The 12,763-nt window shown below is 43.7% G+C and overlaps 1 protein-coding gene across 1 annotated transcript in view; it reads right to left on the bottom strand.

The window, feature by feature from the left end:
* mst1 (macrophage stimulating 1) overlaps window positions 1–12,763 on the bottom strand; it is a 194,409-nt gene that overhangs the window by 168,439 nt on the left and 13,207 nt on the right. The window lies entirely within an intron of this gene.

Genomic DNA, 12,763 nt, shown 5'->3' with positions numbered 1-12,763 from the left:
GGGGCTCCTAGCGCTCACCTGTCCACTGATGGCTGGAAGGACAATGAAAGATCAATGCTCCAAACTGGAATTGGCCTTCACTTCAGATTGGAGGTGTTGCAGATATCAGGATCAATAGTAAACCACGGGTACTGGGCATGTCAATTAGCAAGTTACAAATGTAGTCATATACGAATCATCCGAAAATGAAAGGACAGGAAAAAACCATTGCACTATTCCTATGACCATGACTGGATAATGTAGACCATGACGAGGTGTTTTACCTTGTCCAGAACAATAGAACCTGAGGACAGGGCCTGCACTTGAAAGAGGTAAATTACTTCGGTTGTGGCTAAAATGTTGGAAAAGGTTACAAGAGACAGGATTTATAATCATCTTGAAAAGAATAAGTTCATTAGCGATAGTCAGCACGGTTTTACGAAGGGTAGGTCGTGCCTCACAAACCTTATTGAGTTTTTCGAGAAGGTGACCAAACAGGTGGATGAGGGTAAAGCAGTGGATGTGGTGTATATGGATTTCAGTAAGGCGTTTGATAAGGTTCCCCACGGTAGGCTATTGCAGAAAATACGGAAGTATGGGGTTGAAGGTGATTTAGAGCTTTGGATCAGAAATTGGCTAGCTGAAAGAAGACAGAGGGTGGTGGTTGATGGCAAATGTTCATCCTGGAGTTTAGTTACTAGTGGTGTACCGCAAGGATCTGTTTTGGGGCCACTGCTGTTTGTCATTTTTATAAATGACCTGGAAGAGGGTGTAGAAGGGTGGGTTAGTAAATTTGCGGATGACATTAAGGTCGGTGGAGTTGTGGATAGTGCCGAAGGATGTTGTAGGTTACAGAGGGACATAGATAGGCTGCAGAGCTGGGCTGAGAGATGGCAAATGGAGTTTAATGCGGAAAAGTGTGAGGTGATTCACTTTGGAAGGAGTAACAGGAATGCAGAGTACTGGGCTAATGGGAAGATTCTTGGTAGTGTAGATGAACAGAGAGATCTTGGTGTCCAGGTACATAAATCCCTGAAAGTTGCTACCCAGGTTAATAGGGCTGTTAAGAAGGCATATGGTGTGTTAGCTTTTATTAGTAGAGGGATCGAGTTTCGGAGCCACGAGGTCATGCTGCAGCTGTACAAAACTCTGGTGAGACCGCACCTGGAGTATTGCGTGCAGTTCTGGTCACCGCATTATAGGAAGGATGTGGAAGCTTTGGAAGGGGTGCAGAGGAGATTTACTAGGATGTTGCCTGGTATGGAGGGAAGGTCTTACGAGGAAAGGCTGAGGGACTTGAGGTTGTTTTCGTTGGAGAGAAGGAGGAGGAGAGGTGACTTAATAGAGACATATAAGATAATCAGAGGGTTGGATAGGGTGGATAGTGAGAGTCTTTTTCCTCGGATGGTGATGGCAAACACGAGGGGACATAGCTTTAAGTTTAGGGGTGATAGATATAGGACAGATGTTAGAGGTAGTTTCTTTACTCAGAGAGTAGTAGGGGCGTGGAACGCCCTGCCTTCAACAGTAGTAGACTCGCCAACTTTAAGGGCATTTAAGTGGTCATTGGATAGACATATGGATGAAAATGGAATAGTGTAGGTCAGATGGTTTCACAGGTCGGCGCAACATCGAGGGCCGAAGGGCCTGTACTGCGCTGTAATGTTCTAATTCTAATTCTAATCTGCAGATACAATATTTCAGTTCAATGAGCAAGTGGTACATCTATAAGACAGGCTCCCTAGGAAGATGGTGCAAGCAGTTAGTATTGATTCTTCAAATGCAAATAAGATAGATTTCATTTGGAAAATAACATTTTGGAATATGGTGCAAGTTTGAGACATAGCTTGTGGTAAGTGTAGCATGCTTGGGCGTAACAGGTGACTTTGGACCCAAGATTCCCAAAGTTATCCAGCACGAAGGATTTCTTTGTGTTGTAACTGGGTTGTCATAAAATAACTGATAGAGATTGATTGCTATGATTAACTACTCCATTATCATTATCTCATGCAACTACCAGGATGGTAGAAGGTGAACTAAATGGACCTGCTTCCTTTTTCACCTAGTGATTCCTATTTTCCATCCTCTTCTCTCATCCACACAACAGAGAAAAACTGGTGGGAGCTCCATTAGTGCAGTCACTAGCACAGGTCAACAACATGGCCCTATAAGGACACCAGTGTCCGTGGTAAAAAGATTTTGAGTTCCGTGACTGGTAATTTCAGGGATGAGAAATTTCCCATTGGCTTCTTCTTTCCAACCAGACTGGCTTTAAAAAATTGCAACTGTCAGTTTCACAGCTGACAGGTGCTGAGAGAAGGAACAGCGGTTTCCAAACTTTGGATAGCTTTGGGGTTTTCCGGCAGGTTCTGATTTTTTTTAAAAGCACGCTGGCAAACCACGAAGCTGTCCAAAGTTTGGAAACCTCTGTATCCCCTCTCAGCAACAGCTGGGGGCATAGAGGGAGAGAGCACATGCAGAGGACAAAGAGAGAGGGGGGATAGGGAAAGAGAGAGACAGAGAGGGGACAGAGAGCGGGGCAGAGAGAGAGAGGGCACACAGACAGAAAGAGAGCAGAGAGAGGGGGCAGAGAGAGAACGTGGGGACAGAGAGAGAATGGAATCAGAGAAAGAGAGGGGTGACAGAGAGCGAGGAGAGACAAAGAGAGAGAGGGGAGACAGAAAGAGGGGGAGACAGAGAGTGGAGGAGACAGAGAGAGAGAGGATAGAGAGAGAGTGGGGAAGAGAGTGTGGGGGAGAGAGAAGAGGGATAGAGAGGGGGACAGAGAGAGAGAGAGAGCAGGGAGACAGAGAGAGAGGGTAACTGGGGGGACAGAGAGAGAGTAGGGAACAGAGAGAGAGGGGGGGCAGAGAGAGAGAAGGGACTGAAGGAAAGGGGGACAGAGAGGGGGGGACAAAGAGAGAGAAATGGGGACAGAGAGAGCGGGAACGACACAGAGTGGGGGGACGACATAGAGAGGGGGGATGACACTGAGGGGAGAATGACACAGAGAGGGGAATGACAAAACAGAGAAGAAAACAACACAGAGGGAGGAACATAGAGAGGGGGGAACACAGAGAGGGGGGAGACACAGAGAAGGAGGGGGAGAGAGACAGACAGAGAAAGAGAGAGGAGGGAAAGATCACTCCTGACAGATGGACATCTATCAGGAATATTCTGCATCACGACAAGAAGTGTGTGGGCAAAAATTGACTACTTGTGCAAGCAAAAAAAGCCTGGTCTCTCACTAAATCAGTGCCCAACATAATAACAAGAAAGTAAGTCAATAAATTAGTCTTCACTTTTAAAGCTTCTTCAGAAAAATTCACATTTGTTCTTGTTTTGTTTAATAGTAAGATCAATTTTTAATGTCTTTATCTTTGTGAAATTGTCTCAGTGGCCCCCTATTAAGACAAAAATTGTAATGTGCGCCCCCCCCCCCCCTAACAACCTCCACACAAAAGGGTTGGTCACCACAGCTCCAAGCCTTTAGCGTCATGATTTAAAATAACTTAGCAGCTAGATTATTTGAAACCACAAGTTTAAAGGCTTGCATCATATAAATTCACTTTAAAATGGCAAAAGTCACTTCGGGAATGTCTCAATTTCTATGCTCTGGCATGCATTACTTTCACTTGGGCCACAAGCTCAGTGACCTCTTGAAAGTTGCTGGACTTTTACTTCTATATAAATGTCACAATTCCACTGTCCATTTGGAATCACGTTATTCCAGAACTTGTATTGAGGGGGAAACTGCCAAGAAAATCAAAGGAATTTCCAGAATTCAGCACTTTGTAAGTTCCTTGTACAAGAGTATGGTGTAATGGGGTTGATATTGGCAAAAACAGGATGCTGCTGACCCATATACAATAGTTAGTAACTACAATGTAATTGATAGCTTTAATAAACCTTAATCAATGAGGAAATGTCTAAGGTTCCTTAACAAAATATATGCTGCATTTACAGTTTTGAAAACTGTTGGGGAAGACTTAATAAAAATGTAATATGTTTCAATGACCGTGTTAGAAACAGTCATCAACAGATTTTTTTTTTGCTGTGAATTGGATTAAAAGACAGGTTTTACAAGTATGCCAAAGATCAGTAACTGCAACGTGCATCATTTACTATCCAGTTTTAGGGCAAATAACCTGAGGGTTAATGGCATTTGCAAGTTGTCTGTATCATATAATTATATTACATCAAAAGTACACCATTGTTCACAGGTAAGAGATTTGGCTTGCACATAAATTGATTAGTCTGGAGTACAATCTTACAGATAGCAACTAAACATTTTGTAACTGAATAATACATGCAGTAATAAGTGCTCAACATTTTTTAGAAAAGTTTTTTGTTAATAATTATCTTGTCAAAGCTGAATCGGAATCAACAGTGATAGACTGAGATATAGACATAAGTGAATTTAAGAGAATCACTTTATTGGAGGAACTAAATAGCACACATTATTTGTAATTATGTTTATCTAAGTTTGTCACTAGTTTTGGTGAGTAAATGACATTTTGTCTGTGAGAGATGCTGTTGTTTTTGTATTTTAGAATACAGGACCTAGTTTAACAGCCTGTGAAGATGAATAAACTAGTCTCAGCTACCTACTGTTAATCTCTCTGTCCCTTCCTGTCCCATTCTGCTTTTCTGTTTTACATGACTCTTCTGAAGTACTATCTGCTCCATCCTATAAAATTCTCCTAATTTGGAGATCACTGCCCTTGTATTGGTTGCCCTGTCTTCAGACACATATTACAAGCAGGTGGAGAAGTTGCACAAACATTGACCATCATGGGTTAAATGGTCTTGTGACAATGGCAGTGTGAGAAATGGTTTGTCTTCCTATTGATGATTTTTCTACTACTTCACCTTAATAACCACAATAAAATCCTCTCCTTGTGTTTCATGGTTGATTGGATGAATTTGCACTCCTGACACAGTATGAATCCAAAGGTCATCCGATAAGGTCCATCTACCACCCTGTGACATGGTCTATTCTGTCAACAAATGTAATTTGCATTGGCATTGCATATTATTTGCTTGCTAGCTAGTTAATACAGTTGTGCTGCTCTCTATTAATGTTTGTATACTTAGCTACTTTATTTATAAGGAGAAATATGTTTTATATCAGACTGTGTTTTGATGGCATTGGATTGGCTATACACTTAATATACAGATTAATTGCCCCCATGTCTGTGACTGAGTCAATATTTTGTCAAATATCCGTGGTGCAACATGTAGCTGTCTATCCCTGGTCACTAGGGGATAGCGATGCCATTTCCTGACATATGGCACCAAGTGTACCCATAGTGGGGAAACATGGCATCCAAGGTCGTTAGGGACAATCACGTCAAATAGAAGCACATGAAAAAGTCACTGAATGGAATGGTAAGTGCTCTTAGACCATCTCTCATGTTGGCAGATATATTGCCAGTGGGATCAGGGTCCCTTGGGTACAAGCGATCATCGTATCATAAGGTTAGATTAGTAATGGAGAAGTTCGAGGAGCCATCTAAACTTGAGTATTGCTGAAAACAGAGACATTTTGTTGAATCTTTTTGTCTTACACACATCAGGACAATTTGCAAGAATACCAATGTAAGGGAAGGCAACAAATGTATACTGTATGAGAACAGTGTACAGATTGATTGGCAAGTGGACTCTGATTGGTAGAGGCGCTTCCCTGCCAAACAGCACTTTCTTCTCATACCGTATAAATTTGTTGCTTTCCCTTACCCAAAAATCTTCTACTGGCATGTAAATAGTAAATGGGTAGTTAGAGTTGGGGTGGGGCCTATTCGGGACAAAGGAGGTCATATTTGCATATAGGCGCAGGGAAAGGCTAGAATGCCTAAGGAGTACTTTGTATCGATATTTATTAAGGAAGCGGATACTGACAAAATATTAGTGGAAGCAGAGATGGTGCGGGTAAAATGGTTGGGGTGAAAATTGATAGGCAGGATGTACAGCTATGCTTAGAGTGGATTAGTCACCTGGTCCAGATGGCTTGCATCCCAAGTTTCTGAGGGTGGTGGGGGAAGGCTGGCCATAATCTTCTAATCTTTCCTAGATATGGGTAAGTTATAGGAAAGTTAGGCACAGAAGGAGGCCATTCAGCCCATCATGTCTGTACCGGCTGATAAAAAGACTAACCCCCCCCCCCCCCAATCTGATCCCACCTTCTGGCACCTGGTCCATTGCCTTACAGGTTATAGCAATTTAGGTGCATGTCCAGTGCCTTTTAAATGAGTTGAGGAACAGGAGGAGACCATTCAGCCCCTCGAGCCTGTTACACAGGAACTGGAGGAGGCTATTCAGCCCCTCGAGCCTGTTACACAGGAACTGGAGGAGGCTATTCAGACCCTCGAGCATGTTACACAGGAAGAGGAGGAGGCTATTCAGCCCCTCGAGCATGTTACACAGGAAGAGGAGGAGGCTATTCAGCCCCTCGAGCATGTTACACAGGAAGAGGAGGAGGCTATTCAGCCCCTCGAGCCTGTTACACAGGAACTGGAGGAGGCTATTCAGCCCCTCGAGCCTGTTACATAGGAACAGGGGGAGGCCATTCAGCCCCTCGAGCCTGTTAGACAGGAATTGGAGGAGGCCATTCAGCCCCTCGAACCTGTTACACAGGAACTGGAGGAGGCCATTCAGCCCCTCGAGCCTGTTACACAATTTGGTGAAGGAATTGCAGCGTATGTAGTCGATATGGAATTTAAGAAATCATTTGACAAAATACCGCATAAAAGGCTGGTTAACAAACTTGAGGCTCATGGAATAGGAGAGTCAGTGTCAGCTTGGATAAAAAATTGGCTTAAGGTCAGAAAACAATGGGTCGTGGTAAATGGCTTCTTTTCAGATTGAAGGATGGTAGATAGTGGTGCTTCCCAAATGTCAGTGATAGGACCACTGCTTTTTGATATATATAAATAACTTGGATGTTGGAATACAAAGTAAAATTTCAAAATTTGCCAATGACACCAAACTTGGAAGTGTGGCAAACAGTGAGGATGATGCCAGTCGACTACAATAGGAATGGGCAGAGAAGTGGCAAATGGAATTTAGTAGAGAGAAGTGTGAGGTGATGCATTTTAACAGAAGGGATAGGGAGAGGCAATATATACTTAATGGCACAATTCTAAAAGGTATGCAAGGACAGAGGGAATTGGGGGTTTATTTGCATAAATATTTGAAGATTGTAGGATATTGAGAGTAATTAGCAAAGCATATGGGATCTTGGGCTTCATAAATAGAGGTATTGAGTACAAAAGCAGGGAAGTTATGCTGAACCTTTATAAAGCTCCGGTTAGGCCACAGCTAGAGTATTGTGTCCGGTGATGTTCACCACACATCAGGAAGGATGTGAAGGTCCTTGAGAGGGTGCAGAGGAGAATTACCAGAATGGTTCCAGGGATGTGGGAATTTAGCTACAACTTATGTTGGTAAAGCTGAGGTTGTTCTTCTTGGAGCAAAGGTGCTTGAAAGGAGATTTGATAGAGGTGTACAAGATTACGACAGGTTTAGATAAGGTAGACAAAGAAAAGCTGTTCCCAGATGGTACAAGGACTAGAGGATACAGAATTAAGGTTTTTGGCAAGAGATGCAGGGGAGCTGTGAGGAAGAACCTTTTTATGCGCCGATTGGTAACGACCTAGAACTCACTACCTACAAGGATGGTGGAAGCAGAGACAACGAATGATTTCAAAAGGAAATTGGATAGGCACATGAGGGAAATAAACGTGCATGGCTATGGGGATAGAGCAGGGGAATGGGACTGACTGGTTTGCTTTCGATAGGCCAAATGTCCTCCTTCTGTGCCATAAATGATTCTATGACTCTAAGACCCCACCAATACGGCATCTGCTGATGTGAGGTAATCTCACCTATCTCAGACCATTTTAGGAAAGAACTGTCAAGTTGCTAGTTTCTCTCCAACCTCCAAATGCAATGAAACAAGTTCCAGATGACCAAGGTGATTGAGAAACATATCCCCTACCTTCTCAGGAACTTATCCAGTTCCTTTCTTAATGTTTGCAGTGAATCTGCACCCACATTACATGTTAGCAACTTGTCCCATAGGTGGACAACTTTCTGTGAAAAGAAGTGCCCCCTGACAACTAACCTAATTCTATGTTTATATAACTCAATCTCATGTCCCCAGTGCTCAGTGAGTAACTCTTACCCTGCTGAATAAACAGGATCTCTGTGCAGTTACAGAGTGAGTGACCCTTACCCTGCTGAATAAACAGGATCTCTGTGCAGTTACAGAGTGAGTGACCCTTACCCTGCTGAATAAACAGGATCTCTGTGCAGTTACAGAGTGAGTAACTCTTACCCTGCTGAATAAACAGGAACTCTGTGCAGTTACAGACTGAGTGACCCTTACCCTGCTGAATAAACAGGAACTCTGTGCAGTTACAGAGTGAGTGACCCTTACCCTGCTGAATAAACAGGATCTCTGTGCAGTTACAGAGTGAGTAACCCTTACCCAGCTGAATGAGCAGGAACTCCAGAATTACACAGTGAGAAACCCTTACTTTAACGAATAAACATTTTCTTGGAGTTAATGAGTAACCTTTACCCTGATAATAAACAGCTGCTATGTATTGCTCCACACAGGATAACCTTTACAATGTCAAACCTAATGCTGCTTTTATACTTAAATATCTGAACTTCTTGAATCGATGTGCTTGGCCTACCTGATTTTTATTGGCCAAATTACACTTATTGTGCATCTTGCTGCCTTCAATTTCCACAAGACCACCAACTTGGTGGTAATCTGAGAGTTAGAGGAAACTGAACTATTCCAAGATAAGCAGCCAATGTTACAGGGCTCATTTATCTATATATTAAAAATCTTACCTCAGTGCACACCTCCTGTCAACCGTATCCATTACAAATTCCTACATACTTTCCACTTGTCTGGATGGGTGCAGCTCCAACAACACTCAAGAAGCTCAACACCATCCAGGACAAAGTAGCCCGCTTGATTGGCACCCCATTTACCACCTTCAACATTCACACCCTCCACCACCGATGCACAGTGGCAGCAGTGTGTACCATCAACAAGATGCACAGCAGCAACTCACCAAGTCTCCTTCAACAGCACCTTCCAAACCCGCGACCTCTACCACCTAGAAGGACAAGAGCAGCAGATGCATGGGAACACCCCCACCTGCATGTTCTCCTCCAAGCCACACACTATCCTGACTTGGAACTATATCGCCGTTCTTCACTGTCGCTGGGTCAAAATCCTGGAACTTCCTAACACACCAAGGACTGCAGCATTTCAAGGCGGCAGCTCACCACCACCTTCTCAAGGGCAATTTGGGATGAGCAATAAATGCTGGTCCAGCCAGCGACGCCCACATCTGAGATACAGCACTGAAACAGGCCCTTTGGCCCACCGGGTCTGTGCCAACCAACAACCACCCATTTATATTAATCCTACATTAACCCCATATTCCCTACCACATCCCCACCATTCTCCTACCACCTACCTACACTAGGGGCAATTTACAATGGCCAATTTACCTATCAACCTGCAAGTCTTTGGTTGTGGGAGGAAACCGGAGCACCCGGCGGAAACCCACGCGGTCACAGAGAGAACTTGCAAATTCTGCACAGGCAGACCCAGAACTAAACCCGGGTCGCTGGAGCTGTGAGGCTGCGGTGCTAACCACTGCACCATATCCTGTGAAAGAATTTTTTAAAATCTGCATTATAATGGAAACTGCATGAATGAAAGTTGTAATTACACCATCCCCACCCAGTGGAGGCAGTACAGCACCACATGTAGCAGTAGAGTGTTATTACAGTGCAGCAGGTTTACGTAGGCAGTTTCCATTATAAATGTGGATGCAGAAATTTATAATGGATATATAAAAATAAGAACAGAATATATGGATTTAAAATGGGGACCCAGTAATGCTGCATGCCCCAGGCTAATTACCCTTACCACTTCTCTTAAGCTACACTTAAGATAGCATTTGGTCTTAATACCTCATGTGCAGCACCACAGGAGATCAACTGGTCTTATGATAGAGGGAAGGTCATTGATGAAGCAGCTGAAGATGGTTGGACCTAGGACACTACCCTGAGGAACTCCTGCAGCAAAGTCCTGAGGCTGAGACGACTGGAGCGTTCTCCCCCTGATTCCCTTGACTTCAATTTTGCTAGGACTCCTTGATGCCACACGCAGTCAAATGCTGCCTTGATGTCAAGGGCAGTCACTCTCAGCTCACCTCTATAATTCAGCTCTTTTGTTGATGTTTGGACAAAGGCTGAAAGTGCTGCTTGATAGGGTAATCAATGACACCTTCCATCACTTTGCTGATGATTGAGAGTAGACTGATTGGGCGGTAATTGGCCGGATTGGATTTGTCCTACTTTTTGTTGACAGGACATGCTGGGAGATTTTCCACATTGTTGGGTGGATGCCAGTGTTGTAGCTGTACTGGAACAGCTTGGCTAGGGGTGTGGCTAGTTCTGGAGCACAGGTCTTCAGAAGTACAGCCAGGATGTTGTCAGGGTCCATAGCCTTTGCAGTATCCAGTACCTTCAGTTGTTTCTTGATATCACGCAAAGTGAATCAAATTGGCTGAAGACTGGCATCTGTGATACTGGGGATCTCAAGAGGAGGCCGAGATGGATCATCAACTCGGCACTTCTGGCTGCAGACAGTTGCAAATTCTTCAGCCTTGTCTTTTGCGCTCACTTGCAGAGCTCCCCCGTCATTGAGGATAGGGATATTTGTGGCGCCTCCTCCTTCTGTCAGTTGTTTATTTGTCCACCACCATTCATGACCGGATGTGGTAGGACTGCAGAGCTTAGATCTGATGAAGCGTCACTGACCTGAAATGTTAACTCTGCTTCTCTCTCCACAGACGCTGCCAGACCTGATGCAGCATTTCTTGTTTTTATTTTAGATCTGATCCATTGGTTCTGGGATCAGTTAGCTCCATCAATAGCATGCTATTTCTGCTGTTTGGCACACAAGTAGTCCAGTGTTGTAGCTTTCACCAGGTTGGCATATTATTTTTAGGTATGCCTGGTGTTGCTCCTGGGATGCTGTCCTGCACTTCTCAATGAACCAGGATTGGTCTCTTGACTTGATGGTAATGGTAGAGTCAGGGATATGCCGGGACTTGGAGTTACAGATTGTGGTTGAATACAATTCTGCTGCTTTTGATGGCCTACAGCACCTCATGGAGTTTGCAAGTTCTCCCTGTGTCTGCGTGGGTTTTCTCCGGGTGCTCCGGTTTCCTCCCACAAGCCAAAAGACTTGCAGGTTGGTAGGTAAATTGGCCATTATAAATTGTCACTAGTATAGGTAGGTGGTAGGGAAATATAGGGACAGGTGGGGATGTTTGGTAGGAATATGGGATTAGTGTAGGATTAGTATAAATGGGTGGTTGATGTTCGGCACAGACTCAGTGGGCCGAAGGGCCTGTTTCAGTGCTGTATCTCTAATCTAATCTAATCTAAATGGATGCCCAGTTTTGAGCTGCTAGACCTATTTTGAATCTATCCCATTTAGCACAGTGGTACTGCCACACAACATGATGGAGGGTATCCTCCGTGTAAAGACAGAACTTCATCTCCACAAGTACTGTACAGTGATCACTCCTACAGAGTCATTCTTGGTGATGGACGTTGAAGTTCCCCACTCAGAGTAAATTCTGTGCCCTAGTTACTCTCAGTACTTCTTCCAAATAGTGTTCAATATGGATTCATCAGTTAAGGGAGGTGGTAATCAGCAGGAGGTTTCCTTGCCCATGTTTGACCTGATGTCATGAGACTTCATGGGGTCCAGAGTCAATGTTGAGGACTACCAGGACCACTCCCTCCTATTGTATACAACTGTACAGGCACCTCTGGTGGGTCTCTCCTGTCAGTGGGTCAGGACATATCCAGGGATGGTGATGGAGGAGCCTGGGACATTGGTTGTACGATATGATTCCGTCAGTTGACTGTGTCAGGCTGTTGCATGACTAGTCTGTGGGACAGCTCTCCCAATTTTGGCACAGGTCCCTGATTAGTTAGCATGCTCAAATTTCCACAATAACGGCTTAAACAATATTTTAAAAAGTCAAAAAGAACATATTTCACAATGGCATGATTAAATGAATCTACTGGATTGTCTTTTGTGAATTTTAATACCTTCATTAAAGTTTTTATTTTTTTTATTCTTTCATGGGATTGGGCATCACTGGCAAGGTCAGAATTTGTTGCCCTTCCCTAATTGCTCTTGACACCATTTCAGAGGGAAGTTAAGAATCAGCCACATTGCTGTGGGTCTGGGGTCACATGTAGGCCAGACCAGGTAAGGACAGCAGATTTCCTTCCCGATAGAACATTAGTTGAAGACTTTGGGCAATAAGAATTGATATTTTTATCGAGAGTTCTGGAGCTATCAGCCGAAATTGGATTGCACAATCTGAGCGTGTGCAGTGTACTTAATGTCCCAGAATCATCAGTAACATTTGGTGATTTGTAATGATGAAATATGTTTCTTTAGCTCAGTTGCTTTACAAAGTTATTGGAAGAAAAGCTAAAGGATAAATTTCAAAAGCTTTACTGAGATAACATTTATTCTGAATGCTTTTTGTAAGAACAGAATTTGTTTGAGAGAGAGAAAGAGAGAGAGAGAGCGATGCCAATTTACTGATTAGACATTTGTTGGAGATTTTGTCTTGTGTCCTATAAACTCCAGGAGGTGCATTAACCTGAGAGAGAGAGAAAGGGAGACTAAGGTCAGAAAGAGAGAGGAATGTGATGA

The sequence above is a fragment of the Heterodontus francisci genome, chromosome 19, assembly GCF_036365525.1.
Source record: "Heterodontus francisci isolate sHetFra1 chromosome 19, sHetFra1.hap1, whole genome shotgun sequence".
NCBI classification, from domain to species: Eukaryota; Metazoa; Chordata; class Chondrichthyes; order Heterodontiformes; family Heterodontidae; genus Heterodontus; species Heterodontus francisci.
The sequence above is the reverse complement of the archived record's forward strand: the minus strand, read 5'-3'. Positions and strand labels throughout refer to the sequence as shown.